The sequence below is a fragment of the Saimiri boliviensis genome, chromosome X (assembly GCF_048565385.1).
Source record: "Saimiri boliviensis isolate mSaiBol1 chromosome X, mSaiBol1.pri, whole genome shotgun sequence".
Lineage (NCBI taxonomy): Eukaryota > Metazoa > Chordata > Mammalia > Primates > Cebidae > Saimiri > Saimiri boliviensis.
This window is the reverse complement of record NC_133470.1, coordinates 76,791,196-76,804,962: the sequence shown is the minus strand read 5'-3', so window position 1 is coordinate 76,804,962 and position 13,767 is coordinate 76,791,196. Positions and strand designations below refer to the sequence as shown.

General features: G+C 35.2%; 1 pseudogene; it reads right to left on the bottom strand.

The window, feature by feature from the left end:
• Positions 1-248: 248 nt before the first annotated feature.
• LOC101040519 (TSC22 domain family protein 3 pseudogene) lies at positions 249-7,747 on the bottom strand (annotated as a pseudogene).
• Between the last annotated feature and the right edge of the window lie 6,020 nt (positions 7,748-13,767).

The following is a 13,767-nucleotide window of genomic DNA, read 5'->3' as shown; positions in this document are numbered from 1 at the left end:
TTGTTAAGTTGGCCAGGCTGGTCTTGAACTCCTGGCTTCATGTGATCTGCCTGCCTCAGCCTCCCAAAGTGCTGGAAATACAGGTGTCTGCCACCATGCCCTGCCTGATGTTCTTGGGACATCTCTTGGCACAAACCATGCAAGATGTAAAGTTCTCATGAGATGATACTTTGGGAACCAAAAACAAACTGGAAAAAAACTAGGTTAAACAAGATTAGTGGCTCTGCTCACTCTGGGGACAGAACCACTTACACTGCAGAATCACCAAGGGCCTCAGGCACTTGGGATTTGGGAACTTGCTTTTTAGGGCTCAGACCAGACTGGAACTTCTCCAGCTGCTCTGAGATTGCCAGGGTTTTCAAGAGGGTGTTCTGGCACTCCAGCTGGGAGTTCATATCCACCAGCTCTAGTATCTGCTCCTGGAGATCTCTACCTCTTCTCTCACAACATGCATCCGATTATTCGTCATCAGATCCAGGGATCCATGGCCTGCTCTATCTTGTTGTCTCCCGCCATCATTCTGGCTCTGGAGGCCCTGACTCTAAAGCTAGCTAGGAATTACTTCTGGGCTAGGAAGCTTCCAGCCTTTTCCAAAGCAGTGCATGGTGGGCGGTCAGATGCCTGCCCCACCCTGCATAGCCCTGCCCAGCCCTGCCTGCCTTCCCTCTGATTCTGGCTGCCTCTGACTGCAGCAGCTGTTCTGACGGCACAGGCTGCAATTTAAAAAAAGAATCCAATATAATTCATATCCTTGTTGGTCTCTAGTTAAGATATTTTTGTCCCTTATGATCCTTTTAAAGATTTGTTTCTGTCTTTTATTTCCTTCAGTTTGAATATAATTTTCCCAGGTGTAGACTTTTTGACATTTACATTGCTCTATGTGCTTTGAAATTCCTGTAACTGTGGTTTGGTGCCTTACATTAATCCTAGTAGATTCTCAGTCATTATTGCTTCAAGTATTTATTCTGTTCCTTTCTCTCTTCTTTTCCCAGTATTCTCATTACATATATGATGTACCTTTTGTAGTCATCTCACACTTCTGTTCAATTTTTTTTTTTATTTTTGTTGTTTGCATTTCAGTTTGGGAAATTTCTATTGACATATCTTCCAGTTCACTGTTTCCTTCAGGGACCATCTTCAATTTACTAACAGCCTGTCGAAGGTTTTCTTTTTTGTTACATTGTTTTTGATTTGTAGACTTTCCTTGTATTCTTTCTTAAAATTTCTGTCTCACAGCTTACATTACCCATTTGTTCTTGCATGATGATACTTTTTTCGTTAGAATATTTGGCTTATTAAATCACAGTTATTTTAAATTTTCTATTAGATAATCCCTAAATCTGTGTCATATCTGAATCCAGATCTTATGTTTTCTCTGCCTCTTCAAATTGTGTGGTCTTTTGCTATCCTTTGTAATTTTTGGTTGGAATAAAGACATGATATACTGGGTAACTGTGGTACATAAGTCTTTACTGATGTATTTCTAGAATGTGGGTGGAAGGAGAAGTGTTATATTGCCCTATGATTTGACCTCAGCCTTTTAGTGAGCCTGTTTCCCTGTGCGATGACCTTTGTAAGTGCTTCTCATCTTTCCTCCACCACCTAGGTGATACAGGGAGCCTAGATGTTGCTATAGTTGAATATTTTCCTTCCAGGTTGGTTGGCCTCTGGTAAAACCCCAGTGGGTACAGCTTTGACAAAACAGTCTTTCTTGAGGGCAGGCCTTGTTAAAAACTGAATGCTCTTGGAGTATTTCCTAATGGATACTTTTCCTCTCCTTCTGCTGAAATAACTAAGGCATTGTTCTCTGATGTTCACTGTGAGAACCCAGAATATCTCTCGGCAGTAAAACTCACAAAAATCTGAAAGCATCTCTAAGACTAGCCCCACCTTGGAACTTTTAACTCTCAAACTTTTTTTCACACAAATCCTCCAGAAATGTATTAATTACTGTTTAGATTTTTCTATCTGGGTTGGTTAACATGGGGATTTCTGGGTGTGGATTTCTGCTACTATAAGTTGTTATTCTCTGTATCTACTTCTCTTCCTCTCCAATTTTGGGGACAGTGGTTTGCCCTGTGACCTAGGTTCTCTGCTGAATCAATAATACCGTGTTGATTTTCAGCTTGTTCAGCTTTTCTTGTTGTTGTGTGAACAGGGCTCTTGACCTTTACGTTCTTTACATGGTGACCTGGAAACTGGAAGTTCCCTTTATGAACATTTCAAGTGGGAAAGATTTCTGGGAACTTTTTGTCTGTGTATTGACATGTTAATAATTCATATAACAAGATTTTCTGTCATTTATGAGTGGCAGCTGGCATAATGTTAGTCCTTGGGAGAAATTACTAGTCCTATGCATCTTGAGTCAGAATAATAGTTCAATTCAGAGAAAGAAAAAAAAACTAACTATATAAAAACAGTGAAATAGGTAAAGACAAATACCAAAGTGGTAAGTTTAGTTGTTTACCCAACAAGTTGCCTTTTATCATGTTGACAGCTGTAGTATTTTGCTGTTGTTGGAAAACTGGAGTATCAATTAAGATACTTTCAGCCATGTATTAGAATACCTGACCAAAATGGAATTAAACCCTAGAGGTTTGTTACTTTCACATGAAGAATACCAGAGAGAGATGGGTCAGGTGTTGGATAAGTGGCTTCTTTTGTTCTTTCAGTCTTCCCCTTGAGGAATCTCATCCTCCCATACTTATAACTGAAGCCCCAGGAATCTCATGCTGACAGACTATATTTGATGCAGGAAAAGGCAAGGCAGAACATTTGTCTATTTTATCACTCCTAATCATGGAAGAAAACCTTTCTCAGAAGCCACATTCCAGCACAGAATATTTCTTCTTGGATCCCATTGGCCACAGTTCGTTTTCAGGTTCAAACCCTAGTGAAGAATCAGATATAAACATTAGGGCACCATAAAGATTCAGGGTGTTTATGTCTGTTTCTGAATAAAAATATGAGAATAGTGTTTGTAATATTATTTTCTAGAATAAAGTGGCCTATTAAGAAATATTTTACTTCTACATGAAAATTAGCATTTCAACTTTGAAATTGCTTTTTAATGCATATTGTCAACGTATTCCCCAAATTTTATGTTTTGCTTATATAAATTTATCTGCCACCAATTCTGTAATATGTGAAGAAGAGAACTGTCTTAACCATGAGCTTTTTGTTGAGTTAATTTCTTAGTTTAAACTGTTACTACTTGTGAAATTTATAACTACGGAAGAGCAGTATGTGAAAGACAGAGTAAAATACATATGTGAAAGTCTGTTACATTCAATCGAGTTGTAACATAATTATTTTGCAATGATAGATATAGTTCTGAATTTACTGGAACTACTTAATTCTTTTCAGGTATAATTCAGGATAATAAACTACTTGAAAACATATGATGAAACTGAAGGACATAGTTCCTTTTAAAATTTATTAAGTGGATTCAGGTTAATTGCTTTTATTTTACATTGAAATGAATAGTTTGATCAGAGCTTAATAAAACATGTGGATGAATTTATGTGGTATAAAATAATGTTTTTCTTGTTTTTTTTCTTCTGATGTGTTTCAGATAGAGTGATTAATCATCCCTATTAATATGGAGCAGAGAGGTTTCCTGGAATACTGGACTTTCAGTGTTAAGAGTAGGAAAATCTAAGGAAAGCCAAGAGGAATTGATCATTCTAGCTTCAGGGTGTCTTAAAGCTTGAAAGTATGTATTTTGAATTAGAATTCATAACTTAATTTTAAGCAGTTGGAAAACAAATGTATTTCATGGCAAGTCATCTTTCTGCCATCCTTAACATAAAACTCTTTTTGTTTTCTAATTTGGCTTTGTTAGTAGATTATTTGGCTTCTTTAATATTTTCTGTGGTCACATCTTATTATTATTTTGGTCTTTGCCTCTCATTTAAAAATACTTCTGATAATAATTGTTACAACATAGCAGATAATATTTATTAAATGTGTGGACTTTGTGAGAAGCATAACTTAGAATCCATTGACTGAGTATAATATACTGCATTGTGTTTTTATCTATGGTTGGCTGGCAAAATGTAACAATATGAAAAAAGAAAACTCTAGGAAGAAATTTCAACAGTAAAACGGAATGCCTGTAGATTTAGAGTTTAATATTTATTTAACACAATAATCGACCAAATTCATAATATTTTACTGGCAAAATTAGTCCTTGAAGCTTTCTAAAACTGTTTGACAATCAGAATTTTCTGGTAATGCACAGTAGTAGGTTTTAAGATAATATTGAGCTAGTAGCACATTGCAGCTCCTGTTATAATTATGGTTTCTTTTTGTGTGTGTGTTAAATACATGATTTTATGCTTGAACTCAGGAGATGGAGGTTGCGGTGAGCTGGGATTGTGCCACTGCACTCCAGCCTGGGTGACAGCATGATTTCATCTCACAAAAATAAATAAATAAATAAATAAATAAATAAATAAATAAATGAATGAATGATTTTAAAATGTTTGCTATGAAAAATACGATGTTTTGCTACAGGTTTTCTATGGAAAGTCTTCAGCGTTGACTGCATTGAGAATTCTTGGAAAATATGTTTCAAATTTAAAGAACTTAATGTACTCAAAGATTTTCAATAATACTTCTTACATTGTACCTACCTAATGTGAGTCTTTTTTTTTTTTTTTAGTTTTTTGATTTTTTTAAATTGCATTTTAGGTTTTGGGGTACATGTGAAGAACATGCAAGATTGTTGCATAGCTACACACGTGGCAGTGTGATTTGCTGCCTTCCTCTCCGTCACTTATATCTGGCATTTCTCCCCATGCTATCTGTCCTCAACTCCCCACCCCCCGTTGTCCCTCCCCTGTTTCCCACCCAAGAGACCCCAGTGTGTGATGCTCCGCTCCCTGTGTCCATGTGTTCTCATTGTTCAACACTCACCTATGAGTGAGAACATGTGGTGTTTGCTTTTCTGTTCTTGTGTCAATTTGCTGAGAATGATGGTTTTCAGGTTCATCCATGTCCCTACATGTCTTTTACTTGCTTTCAATTTATTTACTTATTTGACAAATATTCACTATGGGCCAAGCACTGTAATAGTAAACAAGTGATAGTGATGAACAAAACAAACACATTTTCTAATTTCCATGGTGGTTTTCAAGTTCTTTTTCTAAAATATAACAATATTTCTCTGCCTTTCAGTGCCAGTTATTTCAAATTCTTTTAGAAATTAGATAAGGTGTAATCAAATAACACATTTTAGTGGAATTATATTAATGATAATTTATGCAAAGCTTCTCACATAATTATTGTACTAGTGGGAAGAATTTCCAAGCCAGCTGAGGTTAACTGTGCAATCAATTCCCATGAAGATAACAAAAGCTAATTGAACTCTGAGCAATTGAACAAAACTAAGTCATAATGCAAGTTATGTTTTCATTTATGTATGAAACTCATATTTAGTCACTTCCAAGAGAAACTGCCATGGAGTCATATATGGGTCCTCCTCCTCTTTACCATCCATGGACTACTCAATACCTGTGTCTTTTTTTTTTTTTTTTTTTTTTTTTTTTAATGGACAGCAGTCTCAGACATACTTCCAAGTTTTCTTGGGAGTGTGCCTTCTTATGTCTTAATTAAATCTATTTCTACTTCTTCATACATTTTCCATCTTTTTTTCTATCTTTGTATTATCTCAGGTACTTATAATCTCTCACATGGTTTAGTTAAAGGAGCATTCATATATTTAGCCTTCTTACCTCTGGGATTCTCTGTTCTCATCCCATGGTTTGCATTGGCACAAGAATAATCTAAATGTGGTGTAAATAGCATTAATTGTTGGTGGGATAGAATGTAAATGTAAAATTCGTAGAGTAGAATCTAAAAGTAAAATGTAAATGCAATTATGTTTATTTCTTACTTGAACATCTTCTATGGCTCCAAATAGTTTCACTATAACGATAAATTAGTCATCGTAAATAAGGTCCTTCATGACCTGATCGCAGTTAACCTCTGCTTCATTCTCCACTGCTCTTTACCACATGCAATATACAATTCCTTTATTGAAATAGTCTCTTCACCATTCATGCCATTTTCCCGCCATGAACTTTTATACTTCTGTGTTGGTCCCACTGTCTAGCATGTCTTTCTCCCCCTTTCTACCTGATCGACTCCTAGTCACTTTTCAATATTCCTTCTCTGAAATATTCTGTTATTTTTTGATAGAGGTAGTCTCATTCAGTCGTTTGATTTCCCATAGCATATTACGCCAATATTTAGTATAGAACTTGTCACATTTTATCATCCCTTTACCTATTTTTCTGACTCTGTTACTGATTTCTTAAGACCAGACACTAAATCTAAAGAAATTTACTTGATGAATAAATTACAAATTGCTTACTTGTTAAAAAATATAAATGATATTACCATTTGGGCACTTTAAAAATACTGAAATTATTTGCAAGGAAGATAAAATCTTTAATCTTCAACTTAAAATTGTTTTAATATTTAGAAGAGGACAGATGCAATAGTGCTGCTCTGTAACTTATTATGAGAGCTTAGAAAAGCTATTTAACCTTTATAATCTTCATATTACTATATTTCATGGAGATAAAACAGCATCTACCTCACAGAGTTTGTTAAGGAAAAACCTAAGACAAGTTAAATTCAACAAAATTTATTTGAGCAAGTAAAAGTTTCTAGAACCAGGCGACATTCTGGACCAAAGATTATTCAGAGTGCTCCTACGTCCAAGGTGGTGAGCGATATTTACAACCAGAAAACAGAAAATTACATGTAGGGATTACTTGATTGATGCAGTTTGCATTTGCCTTATTTGGGATTAATTTAGAAGCTTTCAGCAGCTTTTAGCAGCTTTCAGACCTTTAGCTGAAAGTCCAGCTGTTATAATTGACTGAGACACTGTTGCTTGGTTACAAGGGCATACTCCTATGTGTGCTGACAACTTGTTTACACATCAAACTAGGGTACAGTTCTTTAAGTAAAAAGGCTATTTTAAACCATACTTAATTTAACAATTCCCCCAATTTGGTCATCCTTTCACGCAAAAGGATTGATCAAAACCATAGGCATGGGGAGTTAACTCACACCATCTTCTGCAGCCTTCACAATTACTTTTCTGGATCCAGCAGTTGTAAAGAATTTACAATTTCACAAAGTAAAATAAGTTAGATGACTCTTATGTTTTATGTTTCCGTTATTCCAACTGAAATGAGACCATTCGATGTACAAACTACAGGTGTATATGGGTGTTTTAAATTTTTGAGTGAGTACAACACAATTCAAGGCCAAGAAACTAAAGTCACCTTTCAGCAGGAGTCTCCATGAATTAACTAATCAAAATTGAACAACTGTCATTTCATGCACTAAGTATAGTTCATTAGTGTCTGAGTCTCCTTGTTTGGAATATGATGGAGAACAAGGCCCATAGCATGCTGCAAGATTGCCTGATCTAAAGAGGTATTCAATTTTGTGGTGAGTCTGCTGACACAATTCATAATGGTCTGGAGATTCATTAACAGAAATGTAAATATTAGAAAACCTTAGAGCAACCAAGCTTGCCATCTATTTGTCAAAGGGTAGCCTCTATCCATCTGAATTCCAGAGAGGGTTTGTCCACAAAGTCCAAATTTTTTCCCAATTTATAAATTAGCTTTAAATTCCATACAGCTGGCACCTGACTACTGCCGAAAGAGAGGCCCAAGGAGAATGACAAGAACCTTTCCTCTGTGGAAACAAGCTTGTCCATGTTTATTTCAACATGGATACTAATTTTGATTATTGACCTTTTTAATGTCTGATTATAGAAAGTACTAAAAAAAATAAAATAAAAAAAAATTCAGGAAAAGCGATTTGGAAGGCAGAAGGGAGACCAGACAAATAGCAAGATTTTAACGTGAAAAGGCAGCCCCAATGTAGGCCATCTGAAGCTGGAAAGGAGGGCCACCTAGTGGCGTTCGAACAAAGGTCAATTATATCTACCTAGTCAATAAATTATCATAGCTCCTGAATAAAATCCAAAAACAAATTTGCTCTTAGGTGGCCCCTCTATTGTATACTGTAGGTGTGCACAACCACACCTTATTGGTGAGTAACCCTACTGGATTCAATCCAGTAGTGTTATAGGAGAGTTGCCTGTACTCACATAGGTAGTTTCTGAGTCTCTGATATTTGATGCCTGAAAGCACAATATACCTTGTAAAGGTATCACCCAGAGAGGATTTTTTTTTAAGTCCCTGGTAGCAATTAGGATATTGATTGGAAAGGTAAGATTACTACTTCTATAGAGCACAGGAGAACAATAAGTGGTAATGTTTAACGTATCAGGGATAGCTTTCCACTATTCTACTGCAGTGAACATATGTGTGCATGTGTTTTCCATTATGATTGGTGCGCGATGGTATCTCATTGTGGTTTTGATTTGCATTCCTCTAATGATCAGATACTGAGCTTTTTTTTTTCATATGAGTGTTGGCTGCCTGTATGTTTTCCTTTGAAAAGTTTATGTTCATGTCCTTTGCCCACATTTTAATGGAGTTCTTTGTTTTTTCTTGTAAATTTGTTTAAGTTCCTTATAGATGCTGGATATTAGACCTTTGTTAGATGCATAGTTTCCAAATATTTTCTCAAATTATGTATGTTGTCTGTTAATTATAATTTATTTTTGCTGTGCAGCAACTCTTGAGTGTAATTAGATATCGTTTATAATTTTTTGTTTTTGTTTCTGTTACTTTCGGCATCTTCATCATGAAATCTTTGCGAGTTCCTATGTCCATAATGGTATTGCTCGGGTTGTCTTCCAGGGTTTAAAACAATAATTTTGGATTTTACATTTAAGTTATTAATCCATCTTGAGTTAATTTTTGTATATGGTGTGTAAGGAAAGGGTCCACTTTCAATCTTCTGCGTATGGCTAGCTAATTATTCTAGCATCATTTATTGAATAGGGAATCCTTTCCAATTGCTTGTCAAATCAGATAGTTGTAGGTGTGTGGCTTTATTTCTGGGCTCTCTGTTTTGTTCCATTGGTCTGTGTATCTGTTCTGTACCAGTTCCATGCTGTTTTGGTTACCGTAGCCCTGCAGTACAGTTTGAAGTAGGGTAGAATGATATCTCCTGCTTTGTTCTTTTTTGCTTAGGATTGTCTTGGCTATTCAGGCTGTTTTTTTTTTCTTTCTTTCTTTCTTATTTATTTTTTTTATTTCATATGAATTTTAAAATAGTTTTTTAAATAGTTTTGTGACGAATCTCATTAGTAGTCTGATAAGAATAGCATTGAATCTATAAATTGCTTTGTGTAGTATGACCATTTTAGGGATCTTGATTCTTCCTATCCATGAGCATGGAATTTGTTTTGTTTTGTTTTTGTCCCCTCTGATTTACTTGAGCAGTGTTTTGTAATTCTAATTGTAGAGATTTTTTGCCTCCCTCATTAGATATATTCCTAGGTATTTTTATTATTTTTGTGGCAATTGTGAATGGAATTGTGTTCCTGATTTGGGTCTCTGCTTGGCTTTTGAAGGTGTATAAAAATAGTAGTGATTTTTGTACATAGATTTTGTATCTTGGAACTTCACCGATGTTGCTTATCAGCTTAAGGAGTCTTTGGGCTGAGACTCTGGGGTTTTCTAGATACAGAATTATGTCATCTTCAAACAGGGATAGTTTGACTTCCTATTTGGATGCCATTTATTTCTTTCTCTTGCCTGATTGCTCTGGTCAGGGCTTCCAATATTATGTGGAATAGGTCTGGCAAGGGAGGGCATTCTTGTCTTGTTCCAGTTTTCAAAGGGAATGCTTTCAGCTTTTACCCATTCAGTATGATGTTGGCTGTGGGTTTGTCATAAATGGCTCTTATTATTTTGAGATAGTTCCTTCAATAGCTAGTTTGCTGTGAGTTTTTAACGTGAGTGAATGTTGAATTTATTGGAAGGCTTTTCTGCCTGTCTTAAGATGATCGTATGGGTTTTTTTTCTGTTAATATGATGAACTACGTTTATTGATTTGCATATGATAAATGAACGTCACATGCCAGGGATAAAGCTTACTTAGATCGTGGTGGATTCACTTTCTGAGGCGCCACTGGATTTCATTTGCTGCTGTTTGGTTGATGATTTTTGCATCAATGTTCATCAAGGATATTGGCCTGAAGTTTTCTTTCTTATGTGTGTCTCTGCCAGGTTTTGGTATTAGGATGGTGCTTATATCATAGAACGAATTGGGAGGAGTCCTTCGTCCTCATTTTTTTTTTTTTGTAATAATTTCAATAAGAATGGTACCAGATCTTTTTTGTACATCTGGTAGAATTCAGCTGTGAATCATCTGGTCCAGGGCTTTTGTTGATTGGTAAGCTATTTATTACTGATTCGTTTTGGAACTCATTATTGTTCTGCTCAGGGATTCAGTTTTTTTCCTGCTTCAATTTTGGGAAGATGTATGTGTCCAGGAATTCATCCATTTCTTCTTGGTTTTCTACTTTGTGTGCATAGAGGTTTCATAATAGTTTATTATTGTTATTTGTATTTCTGTGGGATCAGTGGTAAGATCCTCTTCAGCATTTCTGATTGTGTTTATTTTAATCTTCTGTATTTTCTTTTTCATTATTCTAGCTAACAGCCTATCTATCTTATCATTTTTTTTTTCAAAACACCAGTTCGTGGCTCTGTTGATCTCTTGAATGGGTTTTAATTTCTCAATTTCCTTCACTTCAGCCCTAATTTTGGTTATTTCTTGTCTTGTGCTAGCTTTTGGATTGGTTTGCTCTCGCCTCTCTATTTCTTTTCGTTGTGATGTTAGATTGTTAATTTGAGATCTGTTTCACTTTTTCCATGTGGGCATGTAGTGCTATACATTTCCCTCTTAACACTGTATTAGTTGTGTCTCAGATATTCTGATACGTTTTATATTTGTGCTCATTCACTTAAAAAAGTTCTTGGTTCTTGCCTCAATTTTATTATCTACCCAAAAGTCATTCAGAAGTGGGTTGTTTAATTTTTATATAAATATATGGTTATGAGCTATTTTGTTCATATTTTTATTATTCTGTGTTCTGAGGGTATGGATATTTTTAAAAAATCTGCTGAGGATTGTTTAATGTCTGATTTTGTGGTCTATTTTATAGTATGTGCCATGTACAGATGAGAAGAATGTACATTCTATTGTTTTTTTCAGTGGATAATTCTATAGATGTCTATCAGATAGATTTAGTCCTGGTTTGAGTTAAGGTTCTGAATATCTTTATTAATTTTCTGCCTTGATGATCTGTCTAATATTGTCAGTGTTTGTTAATTTTCTGCCAGATGATCTGTCTAATATTATCAGTCAAAGTCTCTCACTATTATTGTGTGAAAATCTAAGTGTCTTTGAATGTCTCTAAGAACTTGTTTATGGGCTAGGTGCGGTGGCTTACACCAGTAATCCCAGCTTTTTGGGACGCTGAGGCTGGTGAATCACCTAAGGTCAAGAGTTCGAGACCAGCTTGGCCAACATCGTGCAGCCCCGTCTCTAATAAAAAAGCAAAAATTAGCTAGGCATGGTGGCGGGCACAGTAATCTCAGCTATTAAGGAGGCTAAGTCAGAAGAATTGCTTGAACCTGAACCTGGGAGGTAGAGGTCGCAGTGAGCCAGGATTGCACCACTGCACTCCCCCTGGGTGACAAGAGCAAGACTCTGAAATTTAAAAAAAAAAAAAAGAATCTGGGTACTCCTGTGTTGAGTGCATATATGTTTAGGAGAGTTAGCTTTTCTTGTTGAATTGAATCCTTTATCATTATGTGACACCCTTCTTTGTATTTTTAAATTTTTTTGACTTAAGATCTGTTTGGTCTGAAATCAGGATTGCAACCCCTGCTTTTTTCCTGTTTGCCATTTGCTTGGTAGATTTTATTTTATTTTATTTTATTTTATTTGTCATCTTATTTTTGAGCCTATGGTTTTCATTGCATGTGACATGTGTCTCCTGAAGATACCCTTGGGTCTTGGTTCTTTATCCAGCTTGACACTCTGTGCCTTTTAATTGTGGCATTTAGCCCATTTACATTCAATGCTTGTACTGATATGTATGAATTTAACCCTGACATTGTGCTGTTAATTGTTCATTATGCCAACTTATTTATCTGGTTGCTTTATAGTGTCATTGATCTGTGTCCTATAACATGTTTTTTAGTGGCTGGTAGTGTTCTTGTCTTTTCATATTTAGTGCTGTTTTCAGGAGCTCTTGTAAGGCATATCTGGTGGTAAAAAATTTCCTCAACATTTGCTTGTCTAAAAAAGATATATTATTTCTCCTTCGTTTCTGAGGCATGGTTTTCCCAGATAGGAAGTTCTCAGTAGGAATTTCATTTGAGAATGTTAAATATATGCCCCTAATTTCTTCTGGCTTACAGGGTTTCTGCTGAGTAGTCCACTATTAGTCTTATGAGCTTCCTTTTGTAGGTGACCTGTCCTTTCTTTCTAGTTGCCTCTAGTATGTATTTTTTTCATTTCAACCTTGGAGAATTTTATGATTATGTGTTTTGGGTGATGATCTTATAAAGTATTTTGCTGGGGTTCTCTGCATTTCCTGAATTTGAATGTTGGCCCCTCTAGCTAGATTAGGGAAGTTCTCACAGGTAATATCCTGAAATAGTTTCCAAGTTGTTTCCATTCTCCTCAGGGAACACCAATGAGTCATAGATTCAGTCTCTATACATAATCTCATATTTCTTCAAGGTTTTTTTTTTTAATTCTTTTTTCTTTATTCTTGCTTGACTTTTTATTTCAAAAATCCAGTCTTCAAACTCCAAGAATCTTACCTCAGTTTGGTCTATTCCACTGTTAATACTTAACAATTGTGTTATGAAATTTTTGTAGTGTTTTTCAGCCATATCAGGTCAGTTACATTGTTTGGTATACTGGCTATTTTGTCTGTCAGCTCCTATATCATTTTATTGTGATTCTTAGCTTCCTTACATTGGATGTCAATATTATCTTGAATCTCAGTGGGTAGGATTCTTTCTAATGAGGTCAAAGGCAATCTTTCTCTGATGTCCTTTCCCGAATATCCAGTCTCCAAGGCTCTAGATTGTGAGAGGACTGGTTTTCATTAGTTGGTGGTTCATTAAAAGCCTTGTTCACTTAATGAAAATACACTCTGGCATAATGCATCCATAATGTCTTATAATTTGTGCACTATTTTTTTTTTTTTTTTTTTGGTCACTGGAATTTTCTCTGGGGATTCGCTGAAAAGGAGATATACTTTCTAAAAGCTTTCCAGTCACTCTCACGGCATCAGTGTTCCTACATGTAAAAACATCTCCCTTACCAGAAAACATATAGACAATTTCAAGTACATACATATAAAGTTTAATATCAATTTACTATTAAATTAAATAAAGATGAATGTGGCGACTAAATAAAGTCTATCAGTAAATCTTCAAATTATCCTTCAGGTTGTGGAAATACACCACTTGAAGATTTCATTTTCTTCTCAGGATTTTCTATTTGTAAAACCAGACATTGATTACAAACTATTTTAATTATTTCAGAACACTTACTTCATCATTTTGTTTTTCAATCAGCTTGCCCATTCCATGATGAATTGTGGAGTGCAAGGCTTTTAAAAATTTTTAAAATGGCGAATTACTTAAACTGATTTTCTAATGATATACCAATATTATGTTCCTCAATTAAATCTAAGCTGGATTCACTTGGCTATTATTTTATTTTTTATTATTTTTTATTTTTCTGATTAAATTTTTTTCAGGTTTTATTTTAATTGCATTTTAGGTT